The 15,366-nt window shown below is 49.2% G+C and overlaps 1 pseudogene; it reads right to left on the reverse strand.

Moving 5' to 3' along the window:
- Positions 1 to 4,042: 4,042 nt before the first annotated feature.
- On the reverse strand, positions 4,043 to 15,131 carry LOC102138166 (large ribosomal subunit protein uL10 pseudogene; annotated as a pseudogene).
- Between the last annotated feature and the right edge of the window lie 235 nt (positions 15,132 to 15,366).

A 15,366-nucleotide genomic window follows, 5' to 3' on the forward strand; every position in this document is an offset into this window, starting at 1 on the left:
CACCCTGTGCCTCTCAGCACTTCCTGCTCTGGGCTTCCTTCTCTGCGCTGCTCACAACGGACAGGTGGTCATGAGGCCCAGTCGCCTTGGAGCCAGGGCCTCTCAGTCCCTGCGGTGGTCCCCGGTCAGATTTGGCCCAGGAGGGCTGGAGAAGGACGACATGGAAATCAACTGGGGAGACTGCTGCCCAGGCCAGGACGGAGGAAAGGCGCAGGGAGCTTACTAGGAGAAAAGACGTCCTTGGGCAGGGGCCAGAGCATGGGGGTCTGACCCCAAAAGCTGGGACCACCGCAGAGGCAGGGGTCAGGTGGGGACAGGACCCAGCTGGAATGGAGTGTTTTGAATAAGCAAAGTTTGCTGAACACACAGCTCCTCTTTCTCAATGCTTCCTCTCCATGAAAATGAGGTGCACATGAGGCAAGGCAATCACCCCCTCACCCACCTCACCAGACTCCCACCTCTGGGCCTCTGGGACTGCCTGGGGCCTGGACCCCCACCGAGCAGCCCCTGCCCCTGCCTCCACCGCGCTGTCCTCCGGGTGCCCGCCTCTGCTCTGCACCCTGGCCTGCAGCGGGACTGGGGTGGAGGGATGGCTGCTCTGGTTGGCAAGGCTCAGCCCCAGCTGCTCAGGTGCCTGACCCACACTCTGCCCCAGGCCCAGGGGGTTCAGCACCAGCCCAGCTGAACCCAGCCCACTTCCTCTTGCCTAATCTGCTCCTTTTATCGCCCTTCTTAGCCCAACCGGGGAGGTAGGGAACTCTACCCATGACTTCCTTCCCCTCTGGGGCCTGGCTTTCTGCCCTGGGTCCCCCGCCATGGGGCTTTGCATATCCCCGACAACGGTGGAGACCCTTACCCAGGCCCTAGAATTGTCTCGGCTGGAGGTCTGGTCCAGGGCAGGATGGAGGGTGAGGGAGGACACTCTTCTTGGGGAATTAAGACAATAAACCGCCAAGTGGAGGCTGGAGCTAAGGGAATTCCCAGCACAGAAATAATCTGCAGAAGAGCAATTCTAGGGCCAGAGGGATGGAGCCAGAACAGGGCCTGACCAAGCCTCCTGGAAATGGTAACAACTTGGAGGACTCTTCCTCCTCCCTTTCCCCGACCCCTCAGAGTCATCTCTTCTCTCTCCCTCCCTCCAGTCCGGGGCCCCTCAGGGACCATCTGGTGGCCCATGCTGTTCTGGGTCCCTCCCTGGGGGTCAGGTTCCCTGGATGTCTGTTTGAATGGATTTTGCAAGGCAAATCCCTGTCCCTTCCCAAAGCCCCTGCACCTGTCACCTGCCGCTACCCTGGTCCCGGCACCGAAGTCCCTCCCTTTCATCTGTCCTGTAGCCATCAGCCCCCTCTCCACTTTGGGCCTGGAGAGACCCATCCATTCCTCCCCCTCAGCATGAGGAGGAAAGGGACAGGCTTCTCTCCTCATTGCAGGATTTCAGGGCTCCTCACTCTTCCTTTCCATCTCCAGCTCCAAATCCACAGAACAAAAAGCCTTGACTATCTTTACTCAGTGATGACACTGCCTTCACTGTTCTTGGGACCCCAGTTGTAGCTTCAGTGGGGGCCTGTACTCTCCCGCACACATCCTGACCTCCTGCAAAGCTAGTTCCAAAAATGCAGAAAATCCAGGCAGTCAGGAGAGCCAAAAATCTTCATCAAAGAGGGCTTTTTTCTTTTAAAAAACACATTTAGGTTGTAAAATGTGTGTTGACAAAGAAAAATGTTATGTAAATATTAGTAGAGAAAATCAGGGAAGTTACATGAATGCCCCATTTGGGAAATGTGGCCTTGGGCTCCTGGGCTGAGCTGGGTAGAGGGCACCCCCTGCAGTGGGCCAGTATTACCCCCAGGGCGGGCAGTGGAAGGGCAAGGATGCCCCCTGCTGGGTGCACTCAAAGTATGCATGTCCTGGAAGTTGCTGGTGGGTCTGTCATTTGTGACCCACGGGAACACCTATGCCGGAGAGACTGGTAGGTGGGAGCCTTGGGCCATAGAACGTGGTAAGAACTTATATTCAATCAAGTGCTCCCTCCCACAAGGGGCATGCTTGTGACCTGGACCCCAGCACATATGTCCCAAGTTCATTTGTTCACTTGCCAGTGCTATGTGGGAACCCCATGCATTGGTTTCCCAGTTTGCTCATCAGAGAAGTTTAGTGGCAGAAGTTGAACTCAGACCTTCAGGTACCACAGCTACCAGCCAAATGAAAGAATCACACTAGGTCGGTTTCTTATCTGATGCCACGACTTTTGAAGCAGTCCTGCAAAGCTAGCAGCTCTCCTGACTGCCTGGATTTTCTGCATTTTTGGAGCTAGCTTTGCAGGAGGTCAGGATGTGTGCAGGGGTTTCAGGAGCATGGAACCCTGTTGTCCATCTTGGCCAAGGGCTGGCTGTCTTTTGGAGGGAGGATGGCTCTTCTGGTATCTGTTTCCCAGTCTGGCAAAGGGAGCCACACTCACCACTCTAGGAACCCAGCCACTTACTAGCTGGTTTATCTTGTGATACTTAACTTTCCTGGGCCTCAACCTTCTCACCTGTAAAATGGGGATAATAATGCCTCATGGGGATGTTGCAAGGATTAAATAATATAATGAATGGTACTTAATACAGTGCCTATGCAAGAGCTCAATAATACTATCATTATCATTATGAGTTATCATTGTTATTTTATTATTACTTATTAGCAGACACTGGCAGGAAAAATGGTAGGTTCTTATTCCTTCTTCCACAGTTCTTTCCACAAATGTCTTCACTGACTTTCCCTTTGGATTTTTCTTCCGGCAGTTCATGTGGATCAGGGGCTGGGCCCGCCTTTGCAGGGCAGACTGAGTTAGGGTTGCGCCTGACTGTGGACTTGAAGCAAGCTGTCCCCACGCAGCCTGAACTCATGAAGTGATGAGCACAAGGGCTCCGAGAATCCTGGGCAAGTGCCAGCCTCCCACCAGCTTCATGCCACCACAGCCCCCCAGCTGATAAGGCACAGATGAGAGTGCTGAGCTGCCCAGCTGTACGTCCATCTGTGGCCCCAGCTCCAGCCACCCTCTGCGTACTGAGAGCTGAGCAGAAGTGGAGGCATGGGCAAGGTTGTGTGGCCAACACTGATCCCTCGGGGAGGAGAGAGGCAATCAAGGCTCCTGTAGATGCTCGGGAGGAAGATGTTGCTTGTCCTCCCATTCCAAGCCCCTCTAGAACCCCAGGAGGAACCATCTGGGACTTAGAAGTGGAAAACAAACTGGGCGTGGTGGCTCACGCCTGTAATCCCAACACTTTGGGAGGCCAAGGCGGGCAGATCATGAGGTCAGGAGTTTGAGATCAGCCTGACCATCATGGTGAAACCCTGTCTCTACCAAAAACACAAATATCAGCAAGGCACGGCGGCACATGCCTGTAATCCCAACTACTCAGGTGGCTAAGGCATGAGAATTGCTTGAACCAGGAGGTGGAGGTTGCAGTAAGCTGAGTTCACGCTATTGCCTCCAGCCTGGGAGACAGAATGAGACTCCATCTCAAAAAAAAATAAATAAATAAAGGTGGAACACCATCAGTCCGTGTATGTTTCTCTTTGAAGTGCCATTTTGGATCAAATTTACCTATGTCCATCTTCAAGAAACCCAGAGCTTAGTCCCCACTGGAGCAAAGATTTGTTCTGTGATCTTAGCAAGTTACCTGAGCTCTTGAATCTGTCAAACTTTTGGTCATTTCTAAGATTCCTTCCAGCTCTAAAAATCTCTTTCCACTCAGAAGGTCCAATCTTGTCAGTTCTCTCTCCTGCCTTTCCTCTGAGAGATGACAAACCTAGAGATGAGAGCTGTAGTGGCAGGAGAGGCTTAGCTCTCACCCCAGTGTAAGATTCTTGGGCACAATCACTCCTCTGCCTCTCTCAATCTGTCTGTGAAATGGGCCAGTTTTAGTAAGTGTGATGTCCTTCTCTGGGTGGGCATGGTGCATTGCATATAGGGAATGTCATCAGTATTGGCCAATTGCCTCTGTTCTTACTCCTGTCCTGGTCCAACCTTTCTTTTTTATTTTTATTTTTTTAAGAATTTAAGCCTTTATTTCCTTGTTTTGCAAATAAAGTTGGCTGAGTTGGTTGCTTTTTGATGATTAGTCAAAGAGACCAAATCCCACATCCTCATCCAGCTCCTCCAACTCTTCCTTGGCTTCAACCTCAGTGGGGCTACAGTAGCAGGAGCAGCTGTGGTGGTGGCAGCCACAGAGGCAATAGCCACAAAAGCAGATGGATCAGCCAAGAAGGCCTTGACCTTTCCAGCAAGTAGGAAGGTGTAATCAGTCTCCACAGACAGAGCCAGGACTCGTTTGTACCCACTGATGATAGAATGGGGCACTGATGCAACAGGTGGGTAGTCAATCTGCAGACAGACACTGGCAACGTCGCGGACACCCTCCAGGAAGCAAGAATGCAGTTTCCTCTGTGATGTCAAGCACTTCAGGGTTGTAGATGCTGCCACTGTCAGACACCTGCTGGTTGACCAGCCCAAAGGAGAAGGGAGAGAGGTTCGGCATGTTCAGCAGCGTGGTTCCCACTTTGTCTCCAGTCTTGATCAGCTGCACATCACTCAGGATTTCAATGGTGCCCCTTGGAGATTTTAGTGGTGATTCCTAAAGCCTGGAAAAAGGAGGTCTTCTCAGGCCCCAGACCAGTGTTCTGGGCTGGCACAATGACTTCACATGGGGCAACGGGACGAGCACAGGAGGCAGCTGGCACCTTACTAGCCAGCAACATATCCCTGATTTCATTGAGGTCCTCCTTGGTAAACGCAAAGCCCATATTCCCCCAGATATGAGGCAACAGTTACTCCAGAGCTGGGTTGTCTTCCAGGTGCCCTCAGATGGCCGTGCGCATCAGGGTGTTCTTGTCCATCAGCACCACCGCCTTCTCTCGGAGGGACATGCGGATCTGCTGCATCTGCTTGGAGCCCACATTGCTGTTCCCACAATGAAACATTTTGGATAATCATCCAAAAGCTGGATGATCTTAAAGAAGTAGTTGGACTTCCAGGTTGCCCTGTCTTCCCTGGGCATCACGGCGGTGCATCAAGGATTGCCACGCAGGGTTTAAAGACAAGATCATTTTCACAAGGACGCAGAGAGAGAGCTTTAAAAACAAAACAAAACAAAACAAAACAAAAACATATAAGATGGGATCTCATCCTGTCGCCCAGGCTCGTCTTGAACTCCTGGGCTCAAGCAATCCTCCCACCTCACCCTCTCCAGTAGCTAGGATTACGGGCATGTACCACTAAACTTGGCATCTGATCCACCTTTTTATCAAGACCTGGGCAAAGCCACAGAAAACAAGCCCCTCAACTTTGTGAATAGCAAGGAGTCAGTGAGGACAGGAATATGTTGGGAGACAGACTCAGGATCCAAAAACATCCTAACCCTCTAGAGTGATGGCCTAAACCTCACAAGGTGAAATGAACAGGGCTTAACTGAGAGATCTGGGCTTGGTGCCAAGACACCGACTGTACAAGGACAGGGTGGGGAAGTGGCAGCTTAGCAGAAGCATGTGTGAATAAAACTGAGGGTTTTCGCTGACAGCCAGCTCCATCTCAGTCAAATGACAGAGCTGCCAATAAAAACGGACAGACTCAGGCTGCTGAACTGAAGTCGGGTACTGAACCCTGTGGTTCTCCATCTTGATATCACACCAGAACCACCTGCAAAGCTCTGGTAACACTGCATATTCCTTGCTGTACCAAGACCCTCTGAATCATGATCTGGGATGAGTTGAGGGAGGGAAAGGAAGGTGAGGAGTTTGCATTTTTTTTTTTTTTTAGAGATGGGTTTCACTCTATTGCCCAGGCTGGTCTCAAGCCCATGGGCTCAAGCAATCCTCATGCCTTGGCCTCCCAAAGTGTTGGGATTATAGGCATGAGTCACTGCTGTTTGTCTCTAAAGAGTATCCCCGCTCGTTCCAAGATGCACCCAGGGCTTTTGAACCAAGGAACACTCAGGCCCATTCTCATTGTCAGCACAACAGACCACACCCAAAATACTTGAGGAATTCAGTTTAGGTTGCTTTGTTGCAGGGAAGGTCATAAGTTGAAGGATATTTGGTGGAAAGCAGCCAGGCTGCAGGATGCAGGCAACACTCTGAAGGGAACTACTTTATAGAAGACACAGGTGGCCAGGAGGCCCAACTTCACATGGATGAGACTTGTCCTCTGGGGTCCCAAAAGTCAGAATCTAGGTCAGGTGCGGTGGCTCACGCCTGTAATCTCAGCACTTTGGGAGGCTGAGGTGGGCAGATCACTTGCCAGGAGCTCAAGACTCGCCCGGCCACCATGACGAAACCCCATCTCTACTAAAAATACAAAAATTAGCCAGGCGCAGTGGCACATGCCTATAGTCCCAGCTACTCAGGAGGCTGAGGCAGGAGAATTGCTTGAACCCGGGAGGCAGAGGTTGCAGTGAGCCGAGATCATGCCACTGCACTCCAGGCTGAGTGACAAAGTGAGACTCTGTCTGAAAAAAAAATTTTTTTAAGTGTATATATATATATATATATATATATATATTTTTTTTTTTTTAAGTTAGAATCTTAGGAGACTGCCTTAGGTCAGGTTTCTCAGGAAACATGCCGAGATAGAGATTTGCTTGTAGGAAGTTTATTGGGGGTGCTTGCAGAGATGACATCTCTGGAGTAGTGAAAGAATCAGAATCAAGCCAGAGGAAGAAATTGGTGAACAATGCAGTCACAACACAGAATGCTTCCACAGGAAGCCCTGGGGTTGAGCTGGCCCGTTAGAGTTAGCCCCAACTCAGATAAGAGGGCTGTACCTTTGAATTCCACATTGACTTGGCAGATGACCCCTAGGGAAGGGTTGTGAAGTCCAGCAAGACAGCTCCCTTTGGCAGCTGAAGGAAATGCCAAGGGAAAGACTCATGTGTGAGCCATGGGCAGCCAACACTTCTGGCAACTTCAGGGATAAGCTCCTTGGTCCTAAAGGCAGTATCTGGGAGGTGCACCACAGCAACCTAGACAGTACCCCCATGCATAGCCCAGACCTACTTGATTTACGTGGTAAGTTCACTCTACCTGGGAATAGCTCCTCCAGGATTCTGGGAAACTTACAAGAATTAAATGGAGAAACTATAGCCCCCACTACTGCAACTAGTCTTGGTGACACAACTGATATTCATCATTCCCCTCCTCTGTCACTCATTCTAGATTCTTTTTACCTTCAACTTGCACCTCTGCTGGTCTAGGTGGCTTGCCTGTTGGGGTAACCAATCACCAATCACCATGGCCTTCAGACCATGCTGCTGATGTGCCCACCTTCCACCAAAATTGGGCATACCAACAGACACCCCAGTGGATCACGGGCGCCAAACATATTCTTTCCTGACCCCCTTATGTAACAGCAGCCCTATCTCTTCCAAAGGATCGGGGTCAATTGCCCCTTCCAGGAAGTGACTCCTCTTCTTTCCTGCTGGTTTCTTGGCACAAAGAGCCTGACGAACAGAAAGCAGCCATACTTAAGTTTATGGGGTTCTTGTTCTGTCCCTGGTGGAAGTGTTCCCATTCTGGGAACCAGATTCTCTGAACCCGGAGAGCTTGGAACTGCAGGAACGGGAGCCACAAATTCCTCCAGAAAGGTCACTGGGAGTGATGGTAAGTGGAGTCATTCCTACTTCTACCCCTAGTTTCCTAAACCTCTATTCTACACGTTAAGACATAGCACCATATATGATAGTTATTGATTAGGATGCATACCTCATCCTGGAGCACGGTGTCCCATCATCTCTAACATGGTATTTCAGCTGCGCTTGTAAAGGCTGTTCTATCACTCTGTCAGCTCTATTCAGCTTCCGGGTGGTGAAGTATGTAATAGGCCTAAAACATCCCATGATCATGTGCCCATTCTGTCCTTAAAGTGGGACTCTTGGTCTTCTGCAATGGTATGTGAGATCCCATGTCAGTGAATCAAACACTCTTTTAGCCCCCAGAGAGTGGCCTTTGAGCAGAAAAGACAAATCCATATCCAGAATATATGGCAATTCAGGTCAAGATCAGTCCCTCACCCTTCTGGAGTGGAACAGGTCCAAGGTAGCCAGCTTGGTACTGCGTGGCTGGTATCAGTTGCTGGCAGGTTGGACTTTTAGCAGTGACAATAGCTAGATTGGCCTTGGTGAGTGGGAGCCCATTCTGTTAAGCCACCCCTGCCACCACACACAGGTGACACATGTGTCACCTCCATCTATGCCACCATGGCCACTTTATTCATGTGCCCATTGTGCCAGCATGGGGTGGTCAATGACAGAGGCAAGCTGACATGAATTCCACATCATTCTATGTACTTGGTTATGCAGTCTCCCCGGTGGCAGGTGCTCTCTGATGAGTATTAACATGTAATATAAAGATCTTCAATAGTGAGGCCTATCTCTACACACACACACAAATGAGCCTGATGTGGTGGTGTGTGCCTGTGGTCCCAGCTACTCCAGGGGCTGAGGTAGGAGATCGCTTGAGCCCCAGAGGTCAAGGCTGCAGTGAGCCATGATCGCACCACTGCACTCCAGCCTGGGCAACAGAGCAAGATCCTGTCTCAAAAAATAAAAAATAAAGATATTCACACTTTGGTGCTCACTCAAATAGATATAGCCGCATGTCTCTTCCCAAGACCTTCTTCTTCCCAATCTTCCAGTATTTCTCTTTCTAGCCCTCGAACCAACTAGTCAAGCCATTTGCCTACAGCTCATGAGCCTATAGACATTTTCACCTCAGGCCGCTCTACCAGGGGCCATGCTGATGATTCAGTTCCCAGTCAGGTATCAATGTCAATGCAGACACTGCATCCAGCAGACCTTAAAGTGTTTGACTATTCTACTCTCCCCAGTGTACAGTTACCCAGGCAAACGGCATAGTTCCCTTTGGGGAAGAAGTGGGGAAATCATTACTGTATTGCTATAGTATTGCAGAAACCTTTCTCCTGGGAACCTGAACTGAAAAGTGAATCAGGACTGGAAACCAAACAAGATATTGTGACTTTTTATTGGAGCAGCTGCCATCAACCTCCTGGTCTTTCATCCTTGATTTATTTTAATTGTATAGCTCAGCGATTCTCAGTGTGTGGTCTCCAGACCCCTTGGGGTCCCTGAGATCACTTCAGGGGTTTCACAAGGTCAAAATTCCTTTCATAATAATACTAACATGTTATTTACCTATTTAACTGTGTTGACATTTGCACTGAAGGTGCTAAATCTGTCGCCCAGGCTGGGGTGCGGTGGCCAGATCTCAGCTCACTACAAGCTCCGCCTCCTGGGTTTACACCATTCTCCTGCCTCAGCCTCCCGAGTAGCTGGGACTACAGGCGCCCGCCACCTCGCCCAGCTAGTTTTTTGTATTTTTTAGTAGAGACGGGGTTTCACCGTGTTAGCCAGGATGGTCTTGATCTCCTGACCTCGTGATCCGCCCGTCTCGGCCTCCCAAAGTGCTAGGATTACAGGCTTGAGCCACCGCGCCCAGCCTACCTCTGGCATCTTAAACAACCAAGGCAGTGACACCAAACTGAACTAGTAGTTCATTGCAGAAAGCAAGAGGAAAGAAAAGGAAAAAAAAAAAAAGGAAGAGAGAAAGTCATTTTACTTTAGAGTATCTTTAACAAAACAATAACAATTGTTAAATTGGATGAAGTTATGATCCTTAAATAGATGTCTTTTTAATATTCCATGTGATTAAATGAAAAGTACTCTACTGCATATGGAAGTATAACGGTTTTCTTGGGGAAAAGCACTTTTGCGATTGAGTTGGGAGCTCAACTAGCCACTTTTTTCATGGAACACCAGTTTTACTTGAAAGAAGAACTGGAAAACCATGGCTATGCAGACTTGGTTACTTGGCAGATGTTTTCTCACATTTGAACCAAGTGAGCCTGTCACTTTGAGAAGAAATAACTGATAGTGTTTGTTACCAATTACAAAATTTGAGTTTTCAAGTAAAAACTAGAATTTTAGAAAGCATGTATGTACTATCATGAGCTTCCTAGATTCCTAATACTTAAACTTTTTGTAATATTATCAAATGTGATTTTTTTCTATTATATAATGAAAGGTATCAATATTGCAAAGATATGTTTAATTCAGTGAACCAATAGTTTCCAAATGACCAAAGCGGGATATTATAAAATCATGCATGAGTAAAAGTGCCATTCAAAGGGCAAGTTAGATCAGTGGACTTTAAGGTAATTGAATACAAAAAAAGTTCACTGATATAGTTTTATAGTCTACACTTCAACTACCATTTAAGAAAATACTGCTTGTTGGGTTTTGGTGTAGTATCAAAGAAAAACAGCCACAATTATCTGAAAAGGCTGTTAAAATGCTCCTCTCTTTTCCAACTACACGTCTATATGAGGCTGGATTTTCTTCATATATTTTAACCATAACAACAAATTGCCAGCAGATTAAATGTAGATGCAGGTATGAGATGCCAGGCATGTTGGCTCATGCCTGTAATCCCAGCATTTTGGGAGGCCAAGGCAGGTGGATCACTTGAGCTCAGGAGTTTGAGACCAGTCTGGGCAAAATGGCAAAACCCTATCTCTACAAAAAAATACAAAAATTAGCCAGGCATGGTGGTGTGCACCTGAAGTCCCAAGCTACTTGGGAGGCAGAGGTGGGAGAACTGCTTGAACCTGGGAAGTGCAGGTTGCAGTGAACTGAAATCACGCCACTCATACTCCAGCCTGGTGACAAAGTGAGAGTCTGTCTCAAAAAAAAAAAAAAAAAAGTGGTTATAAGGATCCAGTTGTCTTCTACAGTATAAAGCCACATTCCAGAGATCTGCAAATTTACAAAGCAAAGCCACTCTTTTCACTATTTTTTGTCATAAAAATATATTATCTGGCCAGGTGCAGTGGCTTACGCCTGTAATGTCAGCATTTTGGGAGGCCGAGGCGGGTGGATCACAAGGTCAGGAGTTCGAGACCAGCCTGCCCAACATGGTGAAACCCTGTCTCTACTAAAAATACAAAAATTAACCGGGTGTGGTGGCTTGTGCCTGTAATCCCAGCTACTCAGGAGGCTGAGGCGAGAGAACTGCTTGAACCTGGGAGGCGGAGGTTGCACTGAGCCAAGATTGTGCCACTGCACTCCAGCCTGGGCAACAGAGTGAGACTCCGTCTTGGAAAATAAATAAATAAATAAATAAATAATATATCTATGTTAACATGTAGTGGGGTTTATTATTCTTTAGATAAATTAATAAATATTTTGCAAAACCCTTGGTCTTATTTCTGTCAAATTAAAATAGCTAAAACCCACATAAATAAAATTCCTTTAGATACCTCTCTCTCTCATATATACATACATATATATATATATATATATATATATATATTTAGAGACTAGGTCTCACTCTGTCACCCAGACTGGAGTGCAGTAGCATGATCGTGGCTTAGTGCAGTCTCAAACTCCTGAGGTCAAGCGAGCCTCCTGCCTCAGCCTCTCGAGTATTTGGGACTACAGGCATACGCCAACCTGCCTAGCTAATTTTCAACTTTTTTTTTTTTTTTTGTAGAGATGAGGTCTCACTATTTTGCCCAGGCTGATCTTGAACTCCTGGGGTCAAGTGATCCTTCTGCCTCAGCCTTCCAAGTAGCTGGGATTACAGGTGTGAGCCACCACATCAGGCTTAGAGACCTCAATATTTAAGAGTGTAAAGGGATCCTGAAACTAAAACATTTGAGAATCACTGGTATAGACCGAGCAGTACTGTTACTGGCTGCCTAGCTAGCTTGCTCCAGGGATGCTATGCTATCAACTATCTTCAACCACGGTCCTCTACTGGCCAGGACTGCCCCCACTGCCACTCCAACTTGCTGCTTATTACAACAGTTGTGCTGTCTAGCTTCTATGATTTCACCATCCTATCATCCCCACTGCTATCTAGAGCCAGTTCCGGAATGGCCTCTTGCTGTCAGGCATGGCTTACAGAGGACAGTCCAAACTCAGCTTCTCAGGGATGCTGGTACCCCTCTCAACAGTGCGTTCCTTGTTGCTTTGATGACCAGAGTATCCTCTGGGCCTTCCTGCAGAACCTAAGTGGTTTCTGGCCTTACATAGAATATACCCACTTCTCTGAGCTTTTGAACCCTTCTTCCACATTCTGCTGTGGTAGTTCTGGCATTTCCATTACACTCTGGTAGCCATTGCCTTTCTCCTGTCTCCCAGGATCCTTGTTGGGATATCACATCCTGATTCACAGGAGAATACTCCTATAACAACGACGTCTCCCTTGTTCAACTTAATGTTTGGCACCACACCCCACCTTGATCTAGCCTATACATTTGCTCCTGGATCCTGCCAGTATATACTGGCTGCTTCCACAATGACTTCATGGTCTAGCCTTCTTCTCTCGTGGGCCCCTGCCCATCTCTGACTGGGCTTTATTGTGATCTGGCTCTATGTATTGGGCTTGTAGGCCAGGAGAGAACGGCAGCTTCCTTTGGTGTCAGAAGGCAAGTCCCAGGGACAGTTGCAGCTGAGCCATCATAGCCAACACTCCTGACAACTGGAAGAATGAGCACCTCCCTCCTGAGGGTGACCTGGGTAGTAACCCCCAATATCCACTACAGAGAAGAGACAAAGTCTAGCTTTGCCTATGAGGCAGAGCAGAGCTGGGATCAAGAGCCTAATGCCCTGGAGTCAGGGGTCTGAATTCCATCAGGGCTTTTGAATTCCAAGGCATTAGGGCTATGTGACCTTGAGCAGGTTCTTGGCCCTTTCTGAGGCAGGGACTTCATCTATGAAACGAAGATAAACAGTACTACCTGATAGGTCATTGGTAGACAGATAAGACAAGGAATGTAAGGGCTTGGTCTAATGCCTATAGCACATTCTAAGGGCACTGTTATTGTCATAATTGGTCAGAACTTTGCAAAGCCAAAAAGGGCTGCCTCAGGGAGCAAACAATAAGTATGCCACCATCCCAGATGGTCTTTGGACTGACGCTGCTGAGTGCTCCCCAGGGATTTTGTGGAGGAGGCTCTAGGGTCCACAGGGGTATTCACAAAAGATGACCTTCTGGGCCCATTCTATCCCCAAGCTGCCTGGATTCTCTGATTTCTCTGATCCCTGCCTGGTTCTTAGTGGGGGGAGGCATATTCACTTTCAGGCCACTAGGGGGCCATTTAGTTTTCTGCAACAGGAGAACACTAATGGTTTCTTAATGGCTCAGGCACCAGGGAGATCAGGCTCAATTATATCTGAAAGCATTCTTAGTTCCTGGGGTAAAAGACACTATGTAAATCCAGATAATAAATAGACATTATTGATGACAGGTTAAAGAATCTGGCACTGTTTGGTTTAGAGAAGATAGAGTGAGAGGAATTGAATAAAGGCTTCAAGTATATTATTCTTTGGTACAGAAGAATGACATGCTGTTTTCCCACTCCACTGGGAACCAAGCAAGAAGAAAGGCATTTAATTTGCAACAGAAATATGGAGAAGCAATATGGAGTGCATTCAGGAAAGGGGAGTGAAGGAAGCTTTGTATTGGCCTCACCTGGAATCGTTAAGAATAATTCACCATGGAATAGTTGTATGATATGTCCTGCCAGGAAAGCCCTAGAGCAGGGGAGAGAAGAGAGACAACTTCCAGAGACAATTCAAGAATTTTAAGTCAACAGGCTGCCCTGGCTGACCTAGGAGCAGGGTGGAAGAGTGAGTTGTTTCTTCCCCATCAGCCCACAAAAGGCCATAAACACTCCACACTTCCAATATCCTTGAAATTTCTCAGAAAAGTAAAAAGGCAGCTTTTTCCTTTAAATAGCATCTGACCAGCCATTAGTAGTGACAGCCTCACACCTGGGCCTCAATCAGGAATGAGACTGAGACTGGGTTAGAGGCCTGTGGTTCCAGCAGTCCACTAGCACACTCAGTTCTGGTAGCCACTTCTGTGCTACTGAGGTGGCAAGGCAGCAGTGTTGGGAGGGCTTCCTCGTGTGTTTATGTGTGTGTATGTGTGTGTGTGTGTGTGTGCAGGGGGGTCCTCTGGAAGCCAAAGATTCCTGGAGGAGGGGGGGAAGTGAGAAGGGTAGAGGGGATCCTGCCCTACAGGGTAGAAGCCAGGTCAGGCTCACATTTGCAGGGGCTTGAGAGAAGGTTCACCCACAGAACCCCATCAGAACCACAGTCCTCTTCCCCAACACACGCCCAGGCAAGTCTCCCTCACTCATTCAGACACCCAGTCAGTTCACATGCCCAGTTCTGGGAACACAGGAAGTAGCATCCAAGGAGGAGGGAACCAGAATTCTGGAAAGGCTTATAGAGAGGGAACGGGGAGGAGAGAAGGCAGGGAGAGCAGGAGAGCGGTAGGAGGGGGAGGGCACAAGTAAAGCCGCAAAGGAGAGTCTGAGCATGAAGGGTTGTTAGCACCTAGGGGGTCCCAAGACCAGGCACAGAGCCCACTGCCTGGCCCCTGGCCTGGAGCCCGAGAAGACAAACCTCACATGGGAAAGTGGGGAGGGGACAACCACCCAAGCCTTGAGGTCTGGAGGGGATCTGAGAGTGAAAACGCTGTAGGATCCCTGAGAGTTAAACTCCTCAAGGTTCAGTGCAGCCCCTTGGGTCCAAATCCAGGCCAAACCCAGGAATTGGAAGACCCAAAAAGCGGGACCTGCGACCTGCTGCGAACTTCGGGACTAAGGTGTTAGGCGAGTCTGGAGAACAACTCAGTCCCGTGGCTCTGTCCCGGAGGCTCAGGGTTGGGGGGTGAGGCGGGCTGGGGTACGAAATTGGGAAGACTTCAGTAGAGTTCCGAAGCCCAGCATGGACCAGGTGGAAGCAACACAAGCAGCTGCGGCCCCAGTGCGCGCTCCAGGTGCCAGGACCGCCTGCCTACCCCTGGCGTCAACCAGGTTCTTTAGCAGTGAATGGGCCTGGGGGACCCGCCCAGGGGGTACGCGGAGCGGGGCGCGAGCTGGGAGCTGGAGCGTGGTATCCTCCCTCTCCCTCTTACCGTCCCCTCCCAGAGAATAAACTGAGGCCTGAGGTCCGAAGCCCGGGCTGCTATTCCACCTGTCACTTCGGAGCCTCGGGGCGGAGCCGGGAGGCGCCAGAGTTGACAGCTCGCGCTCCGACCGCCCCCTTCTAGCTCCGCACTCCGCCTAACACAGCGCCGTTCCCCCTTTTAAAGAAGTGCCCGGAGCTCCAGTCTACGCCGCGCCAGCCCGCAAGGGGCCGCGGCGACGTCGCCCGTTTAAGAGCCAGCCTCCCTTAACTCTCTCTTAACGGGGCGTCCCGGCGGGGCTCTTGGCTCCCGGCAGCAGCCGCCTCCCCTCGCGGCGCTTCCGGACCCCGGCGTCGCCGTTTTAAGAGGCAGCCCCCAGCAGCGCTCTCC

Source organism: Macaca fascicularis, chromosome 7 (genome assembly GCF_037993035.2).
Source record: "Macaca fascicularis isolate 582-1 chromosome 7, T2T-MFA8v1.1".
NCBI lineage: Eukaryota > Metazoa > Chordata > Mammalia > Primates > Cercopithecidae > Macaca > Macaca fascicularis.